The sequence below is a fragment of the Schistocerca cancellata genome, chromosome 3 (assembly GCF_023864275.1).
Source record: "Schistocerca cancellata isolate TAMUIC-IGC-003103 chromosome 3, iqSchCanc2.1, whole genome shotgun sequence".
NCBI lineage: Eukaryota > Metazoa > Arthropoda > Insecta > Orthoptera > Acrididae > Schistocerca > Schistocerca cancellata.
Window position 1 is genome coordinate 408536543 of NC_064628.1, and position 10641 is coordinate 408547183.

Consider the following 10641-nt stretch of genomic DNA (forward strand, 5'->3'; position numbering starts at 1 on the left):
CAGTATCGCATCCACCATTTCATCTTCATCTACATCCTCTTCCACTTCCATAATATTGTCCTCAAGTACATCGCCCTTGTACGTATAAAGCCTCTACATACTCCTTCCACCTTTCTGCTTTCCCTTCTTTGCTTAGAACTGGGTTTCCATCTGTGCTCTTGATAGTCATATAAGTGGTTCTCTTTCCTCCAAAGGTTTCTTTAATTTTCCTGTAGGCAGTATCTATCTTACCCCTATTGAGATAAGCCTCTGCAGCCTTACATTTGTCCTCTAGCCGTCCCTGCTTAGCCATTTTGCACTTTCTGTCGATCTCATTTTTGAGACGTTTGTATTCCTTTTTGCCTGCTTCATTTACTGCATTTTTATATTTCCTCCTTTCATCAGTTAAATTCAATATTTCTTCTGTTACCCAAGGATTTCTACTAGCCCTCGTCTTTTCATCTACTTGATCCTCTGCTGCCTCCACTACTTCATCCCTCAGAGCAGCCCATTCTTCTTCTACTGTATTTCTTTCCCCCATTCGTGACAATTGTTCCCTTATGCTCTCCCTGAAACTCTGTACAACCTCTGGTTTAGTCAGTTTATCCAGGTCCCATCTCCTTAAATTCCCACCTTTTTGCAGTTTCTTCAGTTTTAATGTACAGTTCATAACCAATAGATTGTGGTCAGAGTCCACATCTGCCCCTGGAAATGTCTTACAATTTAAAACCTGGTTCCTAAATCTCTGTCTTACCATTATATAATCTATCGGATACCTTTTAGTGTCTCCAGGCTTCTTCCATGTATACAACCTTCTTTTATGATTCTTGAACCAAGTATTAGCTATGATTTGGTTATGCTCTGTGCAAAATTCTACCAGACGGCTCCCTCTTTCATTTCTTACCCCCAATCCATATTCTCCTACTATGTTTCCTTCTCTCCCTTTTCCTACTCTCGAATTCCAGTCACCCATGACTATTAAATTTTCGTCTCCCTTCACTACCTGAATAATTTCTTTTGTCTCATCATACATTTCATCTGTTTTTTCATCATCTGCAGAGCTAGTTGGCATATAAACTTGTACTACTGTAGTAGGAGTGGGCGTCGTATCTATCTTGGCCACAATAATGCGTTCACTAAGCTGTTTGTAGTAGCTTACCCGCACTCCTATTTTTTATTCATTCTTAAACCTACTCCTTCATTACCCATATTTGATGCTGTATTTATAACCCTGTATTCACCTGATTAAATGTCTTGTTCCTCCTGCCACCGAGCTTCACTAATTCCCACTATATCTAACTTTAATCTACCCGTTTCCCTTTTTAAATTTTCTAACCTACCTGCCCGATTAAGGGATCTGACATTCCACGCTCCGATATGTAGAACGCCAGTTTTCTTTCTCCTGATAACGACGTCCTCTTGAGTAGTCCCCGCCCGGAGATCCGAATAGGGGACTATTGTACCTCCGGAATATTTTACCCAAGAGGACGCCATCATCATTTAACCATACAGTAAAGCTGCATGCCCTCGGGAAAAATTACGGCCGTAGTTTCCCCTTGCTTTCAGCCGTTCGAAGTACCAGCACAGCAAGGCTGTTTTGGTTAGGGTTACAAGGCCAGATCAGTCAATCATCCAGACTGTTGCCCCTGCAACTACTGAAAAGGCTGCTGCCCCTCTTCAGGAACCACATGTTTGTCTTGCCTCTCAACAGATACCCCTCCGATGTGGTTGCACCTACGGTACGGCCATCTGTATCGCTGAGGCACGCAAGCCTCCCCACCAACGGCAAGGTCCATGATTCCCGGAGGGGGGGGGGGGGGGGGAACTTCACCTTAATCACTGGATTTGTCGTGATAGTACAAGTAACTGGTCAGCAAGACCGCCAGATATTAAGCCATTAGATTTTTGCTTATGGTGTTCGATGGTCTGAAATGTAGAAACAAAAACTGAGTTCTCAAGGTGAGCTGACTGGTCGCATCATGGACGTTGCTACCCTCAACAGGGAACATGCAGAGGCACTCGCACAAGCAAGGCAACATGTTCTTCGAAGAGAGCGGTAACACTCTGAAGTTAACTATGGGAGATTTGAACGTCTATTGTGAACTTTATATCATGTATTGTAACGTGTACAATAATGCTTAGAAGTGAATATGTTTAAAATATGTATTTTTCAATTAATACTCTGAGAAACGCTTGATGTAATGTTTATTAACTGTTGCCGGTGTGTACATGTGTAAACCCTTCGACGTATTCAATACTACAGAAACTAAATAACTATATACACGAGTTTCATTCTGTCTTGGAAACAATTTGGAATAGAGCATACGTCCATAAGAATTTTTTTTTGTTTCAAATTATCGTTCTTGTCACAGCCCTGACTACTGGCCTTTCCTCCTGGGACACCCCGTGTGCTTCCCTTACCTGATTATGAGTCGATAACGCCACGAGCGACAGTCTGCCTCCCCCAGGACCGTGGCCATAAGGTTTCCGCTCATCGGAGTACACTGGCTGTGCTGTTTTTATGTTTAGCATTTCAGTAGGAAGTTGCTAAACACTATATTGGCAGAAAAAGCACAGTGTGTTTTGTGCTTTCCGAAATTTAGTCTGCTGTTTCAGTTCAGCAGACGAACACCTGTCAGAGAAGCCTTAACGTACAACACGGTAAATGAAAGGAACTATATGTTAAAGAGCCCAGTAAACCCCAAAATGAATTGCCTGAAAAAGTTGCACTAATGAAGAGAATGACCGATGTGTCAGATCTCTATTATGTAAATTGAAGGTGGAATGGGAAGAAAGGAAAGGAAAGGGGAGAAACTGATGATATCAACTGCACCGGGACTTGATGCGGTACCAGCAGCGACGAGTGAAAACCTGTGCTGATGAGAAACATAGAAGTAGATATCCTCGGTGTAACGAAGCAGCTTACATCACTTAATAAAGGCAAGGCCTCCGGTCCAGATAGTATATCAGTCAGGTTCCTTTCAGAGTATGCTGATAAAATAGCTCCATATTTAGCAATTATATACAACCACTCGCTCACACAAAGATCCGTACCTAAAGACTGGAAAATTGCTCAAGTCAATACCCAAAAAGGGAAGTAGGAGTAATCCGCTGCATTACAGGTCTATATCACTAACTCAATTTGCTGCAGGGTTTTGGGACATATACTGTATTCGAACATTATGAAGTAACTCGAAGAAAAAGATTTATTGACACGTAGTCAGCACGGTTTCAGAAAATAACGTTCTAGTGAAACATAAATGGGTCTTTATACTCATGAAGTAGTAAGTGCTATCGACAGGGGATGTCAAATTGATTCCATATTTTTAGATTTCCAGAAGGCTGTCGACACCGTTCCTCACAAGCGTCTTCTAAGCAAACTGCGTGCCTACGGAGTAACGGCTCAGTTGAATGACTGGATTCGTGATTTCCTGTCAGAAGGGTCACAGTTCGTAGTAATAGACGGAAAGTCACCGAGTAAAACTGAAGTAATATCCGACGTTCCCCAAGGAAGTGTTTTAGGCCCTCTATTGTTCCTGATCTATATTAACGACTTAGGAGACAATTTGAGTAGCTGTCTTAGATTGTTTGCAGATGATGCTGTCATTTACCGTCTTGTAAAGTCATCAGATGATCAAAACGACTTGCAAAATGATTTAGATAAGATATCTGTATGGTGCAAAAAGTGGCAGTTGACCTTGAATAAGGTAAAGTGTGAAGTTATTCACATGAGTACTAGAGGAAATCAGCTAAAATTCGATTACGCGATAAGTCACACAAATCTGAAGGCTAAATTCAACTAAATACTTAGGGATTACAGTTACAAATAACCTAAATTGGAACGATTACATAGATAATATTGTGGGTAGAGAAAACCAAAGACTTCGATCCATTGGCAGAACACTTAGAAGGTGCAGCAGGTCTACTATAGAGACTGCTTACACCACGCTTGTCCGACCTGTTCTGGAGTATTGCTGTGGGGTGTGGGATCCACATCACTTGGGACTGACGGATGACATCGAACAAGTACAAAGAAGGGCAGCTCGTTTTGTATCATTGCAAAATAGGGGAGATAGTGCCACAGACACGACACGTCAATTGGAGTGGCAATCATTAAAACAAAGGCGTTTTTCGTTGCAGCGGGGTCTTCTCAGGAAATTTCAATCACCAGTTTTTAACTGCGATTGCGAAAACATTCTGTTGGCACCCACCTACATAGGGAGAAATGATCATCACGATAAAATAAGACAAATCAGGGCTCGCACAGAAAAATTTAAGTGCTCGTTTTTCCCGCGTGCCGTTCGTGAGTGGAACGGTAGAGAGACAGCTTGAAGGTGGTTCATTGAACCTTCTGCCAGGCACTTTATTGTGAATAGAAGAGTAATCACGAAGATGTAGATGTAGATGTTAAGTCCCACAGTGCTTATAGCCATTTGAACCATTTTGAGTGTCAGTAGAGCGCTCTCTTCGACATAATTGTCAGTGTTCAAACACAACATATGTTCAAACTTTTGCTGCATATTGACGTTAATAATATGAGCATGTAATTTAGTAAATTACTGCTATTGCCTTTCTTGAATATTGGTGCGAGCTGTACAAGTTTCCAGTCGCTGGGTACGGATCTTTCGTGGAGCGAACGGTTATATATGATCGTTAATTATGGAGCTATTGCACCAGCACACTCTGAAAGGAACCTAATTGGTGCACATTCTGAACCGAAAGACTTGTTTTTGTTAAATGATTTAAGTTGCTTCACTACTCTGAGAACATCTACTTCTAAGTTACTCATGCTGGCATCTGTTCTTGATTCGATTCCTGGAATATGTACTTCCTTCTCATTGGTGAAGGAATTTCGGAGAGCTATGTTTAGTAACTCTGCCTTGACAGCACTGACACGATTGCATTTCTTTTGCTATCATGCAGAGACGACACTGATTTTAGCTGGCCGCTAGCATACTTTATATACGACCAGAGTCTCTTCCGGTTTTGAGCCAGGTTTCGAAATAAAGTTTCGTTGCGAAATGTATTATAAGGGTCTCGCGTTGCAGTCCGTGCTACATTCCGAGCTTCTGCAAAAGGTCGCCAATCTTGGGGATTTCACGTTCGTATAAATTTGGCATACTTTTTTCGTTGTTTCTGCAACAGTGTTCTGACCTGTTTTATGTACCATGGGGGATTAGCTTCGCCGATTGTTACTTTATTTGGTATAAGTCTCTCAGTTGCTGTAGATACTATTTCTTTAAATTCAAGCTACATCTGCTCTGCACATAAATTATTAATTTGGAGGAGTAGAGATTGTCTCTCAGGAAGGCTTCAAGCGAATTTTTATCTGCTTCCTTGAATAGATATATTTTTCTTTTGTTTACGAGGATTGTATTCAGTCTGCTACGACAACCCTGTGTTCACTAATCCCTATACCCATTTTTACGTTCGTTATTATCTCCGGACTACTTGTTGCTAGGAGGTCAAGAGCCATTCCGGTTCAGAGCGTAGTGTGGACTGTTGGGGTTGGGCTGGGTTGTTTGGGAGTAGAGACCAAACAGCGAAGTCATCGGTCTCATCGGATTAGGGAATGACGGTGAAGGAAGGAGTGCCCTTTCAAAGGAACCATCCCGGCATTTGCCTGGAGCGAATGAGGGAAATCGTGGGAAACCTAAATCAGGATGGCCGGACGCGGGATTGAACCATCGTCCTGCCGAATGCGAGTCCAGTGTGCTAACCAGTACGCCACCACGCTCGGTAGTGTGGACTGTGTCAGTGTGAGTGGATCAGTACAAAAGGGACGATGGTACTCACAGTGAAGCAGCAGATGTTCGCTGTGGGAAATTACATGACAAAAAAGTCGTGGAAACGGTGTGGTCAGTTGTTTGCTGATAAGTTTAATGGTGTCAAAGTGCCAGCGAAGAGTGCCATGCAACGCTTGATTCGAAAATGGCGTCGGACGGGATCTGTTTTCAGCAAGTCAAAAAACATTCCGAAATCTGCTTGTAGTTCACCAGAAGATGCTTCAGAGTCCTATCAAATCATCCCGAAGCCTGCCGGAAGAGACCGGCATATCATGGCGATCATACGGACAAAAACTCCACCTGGACCTGCATATGCATTCCTAGCGAGTGTCTGTTGTTCATGCATTAGAACCAGCAGATGCTGCTCAGCGCCTCCAGTTTCGCGAGCGGCTGTTCAGTGAGATAACAATGAGTGGCTTGGATATGAACCTGTTCTTTCTATCTGGTTTCACCTGATTGGTTATGTCAAGTCACAGAATCACAAGTTTTGGGCAGCGGAGAATCCGTATAACTTCCACGAAACACCACTGCATGGTCGAAAGGTTGGTGGTTGGTGTGCAGTGTCCATGTCGCATTATTGGTCCCAATTTCTTTCATCATACGCTGACTTCGGCGCGTTACATTGCCTACATTTTGAAACCATTTGTGGTGGCATTAGCGGAGGAGGAAAAACAGTTACTTCCAACAGACTGGAGCAACTACCCATACAGCTAGCCGACCGAACCTTGGCCACCCAGGTCACCTGATTTGTCCGTATGCGATTACTTAGAGTGGAGGGCTCACCAGTGTAAGGTGTACCGCAACAACCCTCGGAGTCTTCAAGAACTGCAGCTGATCATTTCGGATGAGACTGCAGCAATTCCAGCAGCCCAACTTCGATCCGCCTCCAACAGCTTGCTGACTAGGGCCCAGAAGTGCAAAGAGATGAATCGTGGTCATTTTCAACGTCTCCTGTAGTTTCTGTCCTCTGCTGTGTTTCTTTGTATTCGGAAACCCTGTTCTCCAGGCCACTTTTATTTGCCCGAACCTGTAGTAGACTTGCTACGGGAAACGTTATTAAGAGGCGTGATTTTCACTGATAAATTTATTTTCCATGACAACGGCTCTGAAAATCTGAAATGTGTCTTAAAGTTGATTTCAGAGAGAAATGCGAGGTGACTGAGTTCGTCTGTGTTGTCCCCAGAATGGAAGTGTGGCGCTGGTAAAGTGACACAAGAGTTATGGGTCTCTGTTTATAGAAGAAAATTGCTTAGAGTGGTAGATAAATACTCATGCTCTAATTGCTCTTTATCACAAAAGTGGATACAATGAATCAAGTTTCTTTCTAAGCTGTTGCTACAGTTGTATCCTACACGACTCAATGTCACCAATAGAAACAAAACATTGTTCGCAGAGAATCTCGCTACAAATAGTGCCCGCACTGGGGATTATCAGACCTACGAAAACTTACATCTTCTGACAATTCTATTAGAAATTTTAAGAAAAATTCATTTTTTGAGAAGAGATACTATTATTCTGCCGAATACGGTCACTAACATCAGTAAATTAGGTATTTCAATGCAAAAGTAGAAACTCAGTTCTCGTAAATCTAATCCATTTTGCAGACATATAAAGATACGGTGAAGGAAGTTCATACTTACTGTAGCAGCAGGTCCGTGTGCTTGCGAAATCTCGGCTCCGTGGTATTTTTATAGTGGACCGGACGTCTTATCGTCACCTGAGCAGCCATTAGGCCACAGGGTCATTCGAGCACGTTCTCCTGATATCTTCAAGTGCTAGCTAATCAATACCTGAGAATCACTTGTCCATTCATTGTGAAATCAGTTCACAAAATATACGTGCTAGATACAAAGCGACTGGTCTTATTGTATGGATGACACGATTATTAGTTTTTAAAACGCCAAACCTGTTTCAAGAATTGTGTGGCAATGGATTACTTTTTGAGTGAGACAATGCCTAGAATCTAGAATAGCCTAATTAAAAAGAAACTGCTAGAATGAGGAAGGGCTAAACGGTGATGGACAGAACTGAAAGATGGTCGTTAAGTCGGTGTTCCATATCTGTGGTTTTCATTTGTTTCCTGCCATTGTAAATAATTATTCAGCTTTACTGCACTGGGACAAAGATACAAGACCGCGCTGCACGAGTAGGGGATAAGATCCTTGACTCTGTTTTTAATGTAAACTGAGGTGCGCTTGTTGTCCGTCAATTTTACAGGGCTGAGACATTCTTATTTGAGTCATAGTAGCCTGCAGTTGAGTATTAGAGAAGGAACTCTAATGTTTGTAGATCTGGGAGAAATTATCTGAAATACTTTATTACGGAGATGAAAACTAGTTTATAAAGCTATTTTATTGATTGCATTGACGGAAAAGTATGTTGGAGTACTATTTCAAGGCCACTCATGTACGAGCAAGAATGAAGTGTTTGTCAGAACTATCAACACAAGGAAATCTTTGTCCCTTAGATAAGTAATAATACTCAAGATTTGTTTTAATTCTATCTCTTTGTTTCCGTTACGTCACCAATTACATAATTGGTTGAAATGTTTGTAATTTTGGTAATGAGAGAATTTCGTAATTTTTAGACTCTTCTTATGTTGTACCGTCTTTTTTGACGATAACCAGCGTTTAACTTTTCGAGAACACTTTTCTTTGAAGCAAAGCTCTTCTCCACCATCCCTTGTGAAGTTTTAAATATAGTAATTTGTCGTGTGTGTATCGTACCTTACTACACTCGCTTATTATTTCTGACAAGCAAGGAAAAAATCGGAGTAGATTGTTTTTGTTTAGGTGCTGCGTTTGCTGACTTCAATTCGCTTTCTAGAACATCAGTCCATCAGACCCGAAAGAGTATACTGAGCAAGAAGTAGGTTACTTTTCTTTCGAGGGGGATATCACTTTGCTGTCTTGTGGGCAAACAGTACGTCGTCAGAATTTTCAATTGTTGTACTAACTAAGCGGATTAATTTACAGTGAACAGTGAACGGAATATTAAATAGTTATTTTTTTCGTGTTGAATAGTATTTTATTTTGTGGATATTTCAAGTCAGATATTGCACTTCATTTCACGTAACTTTCATAACGTACTTCAATATTCAGCTTCAGTTAAATATTTTTCACTGAGTACGCAATTAGTTTCTTTTGGGATTTAATTAGATTCATTTTCATTATTTCACATTCAGATCTTCATTAAGATTTAAGTTTTGTTTCACGACTCCGCTCACACGCGCTGCACAGGACCAGACAAGAGTCAGTTTTGTTCAGCAGTTGAATTAGATAGCTAAAGCTTATGTTACACGAGGAGCAAGTTTTTGAAAAAAACGATATTCAGTATTTCACATATAGATAAATTATGTACGAAGCTTACGCATATATTTGAATGGATACCACCTGCAATACGAAATTGCAGCAGATCACATTGTCCTTGGAAGGATAACGTGAAGTAAAGAATAGTGAATTTCAGATTACGAGAGCAGGGTATCCAGAAGTCAACATACTACCAGTAACTCATTAACGTACCGGTTAGTCCTGTTTACAATGGTAATACTTCCTTTTTTCAGTAGAGCAGCAATGGACAGACACTAGTCTGTGCAACAATCGCCAGATACGATTCTCCCTGACCAGTGCTCGATTACGTCACATTTGTACACCACGTACAACGTTCGATAGAACAAATGTTGAAACGATAATAACTCCGTAGAGGAGTCTTAGGTTCGACTATGGGATGCCTCCGAAAAAGCAAATGCCAATTAGCAATTAGGGAAACAAGGGAGGCAGCGGTACCATCAAAGACGCAGGAAGCAGATGCAGCGTTCGGAACGATCGTAGACAGTATAGTCATAGATGGTTTTCTAGTTGAAGAGAGCAGTATGAGAAGTTAGTAACCGCCTGTAATAACACGATACACATGTAGTAATACTGGGAGGATCTGAAGCAGAATCATATCCCAAAGCAGTGAAAAAAAGACAAAGAGATAGGAATCCACTTGAAATAAAAATTTGAAGCCAATCTGGAAGGGTAAACTTGCCAAGAAGTCTACAATACAGACAGCTTGAACAATGACTGTAAAATATTTTTTATACCTTTTGTCGCCTTCTTTCATATCCCATTACTAGCAATAAGCAACCGATTTGGGTTACTAATGGCATTAGGGTCTACAATATCATCTTCGAGAATGTGGGTTCAAAAAAATGGTTCAAATGGCTCTGAGCACTATGGGACTTAACATCTGTGGTCATCAGTCCCCTAGAACTTAGAACTACTTAAACCTAACTACCCTAAGGACATCACACACATCCATGCCCTAGGCAGGATTCGAACCTGCGACCGTAGCGGTCACGCGGTTCCAGACTCAAGCGTCTAGAACCGCACGGCCACGCTGGCCGCCGCCGAGAATGGGGGAGTCGCCTCATAACATGAAGGGCAGTCACACTCCGGCATCAGAATTTCACTTCAGACAATACTGCAAAGTTCTGATGAATATCCGGTTAAAGTAGTGGTTTCCAAGCTGTGGATAGTTACCACCTGAGGGGTAAAATGAAATTTTCTGGGGGGGGGGAGGGTAAAAATGGGTTCAGTTGTGCTTCGGTCACGAAACTTAATAATTTTTAAAAGATTATTACTATCATCACCTTTCATAAGACCATAGCAGTGATTACATAAGGTCCCAATAACTAATTTTTTTTTCAAATACGACCATTAACAAGTGACACAGTACAGTGGCTGTTACATCTTGCGAAATGAATGTACAAATAATATCTTCTTCACATAGTGCCCCCACTACATACATTCCCCGTACGCTTACCTCTACGTATGAAACGTCCCTTTAAAAAAATTATGAAAGACTGTGCTGGTAAACCTCTACGTTATTTGAT

General features: G+C 41.5%; 1 protein-coding gene across 1 annotated transcript in view; it reads right to left on the reverse strand.

Moving 5' to 3' along the window:
* The window catches only part of LOC126175156 (zinc carboxypeptidase-like), a 61935-nt gene extending 54518 nt beyond the window's left edge, over window positions 1–7417 (reverse strand). The window contains exon 1 of the mRNA XM_049921733.1: window positions 7406–7417. The gene's annotated coding sequence lies outside the window, so the exon portion shown is untranslated. The remainder of the gene's footprint in view (window positions 1–7405) is intronic.
* Between the last annotated feature and the right edge of the window lie 3224 nt (window positions 7418–10641).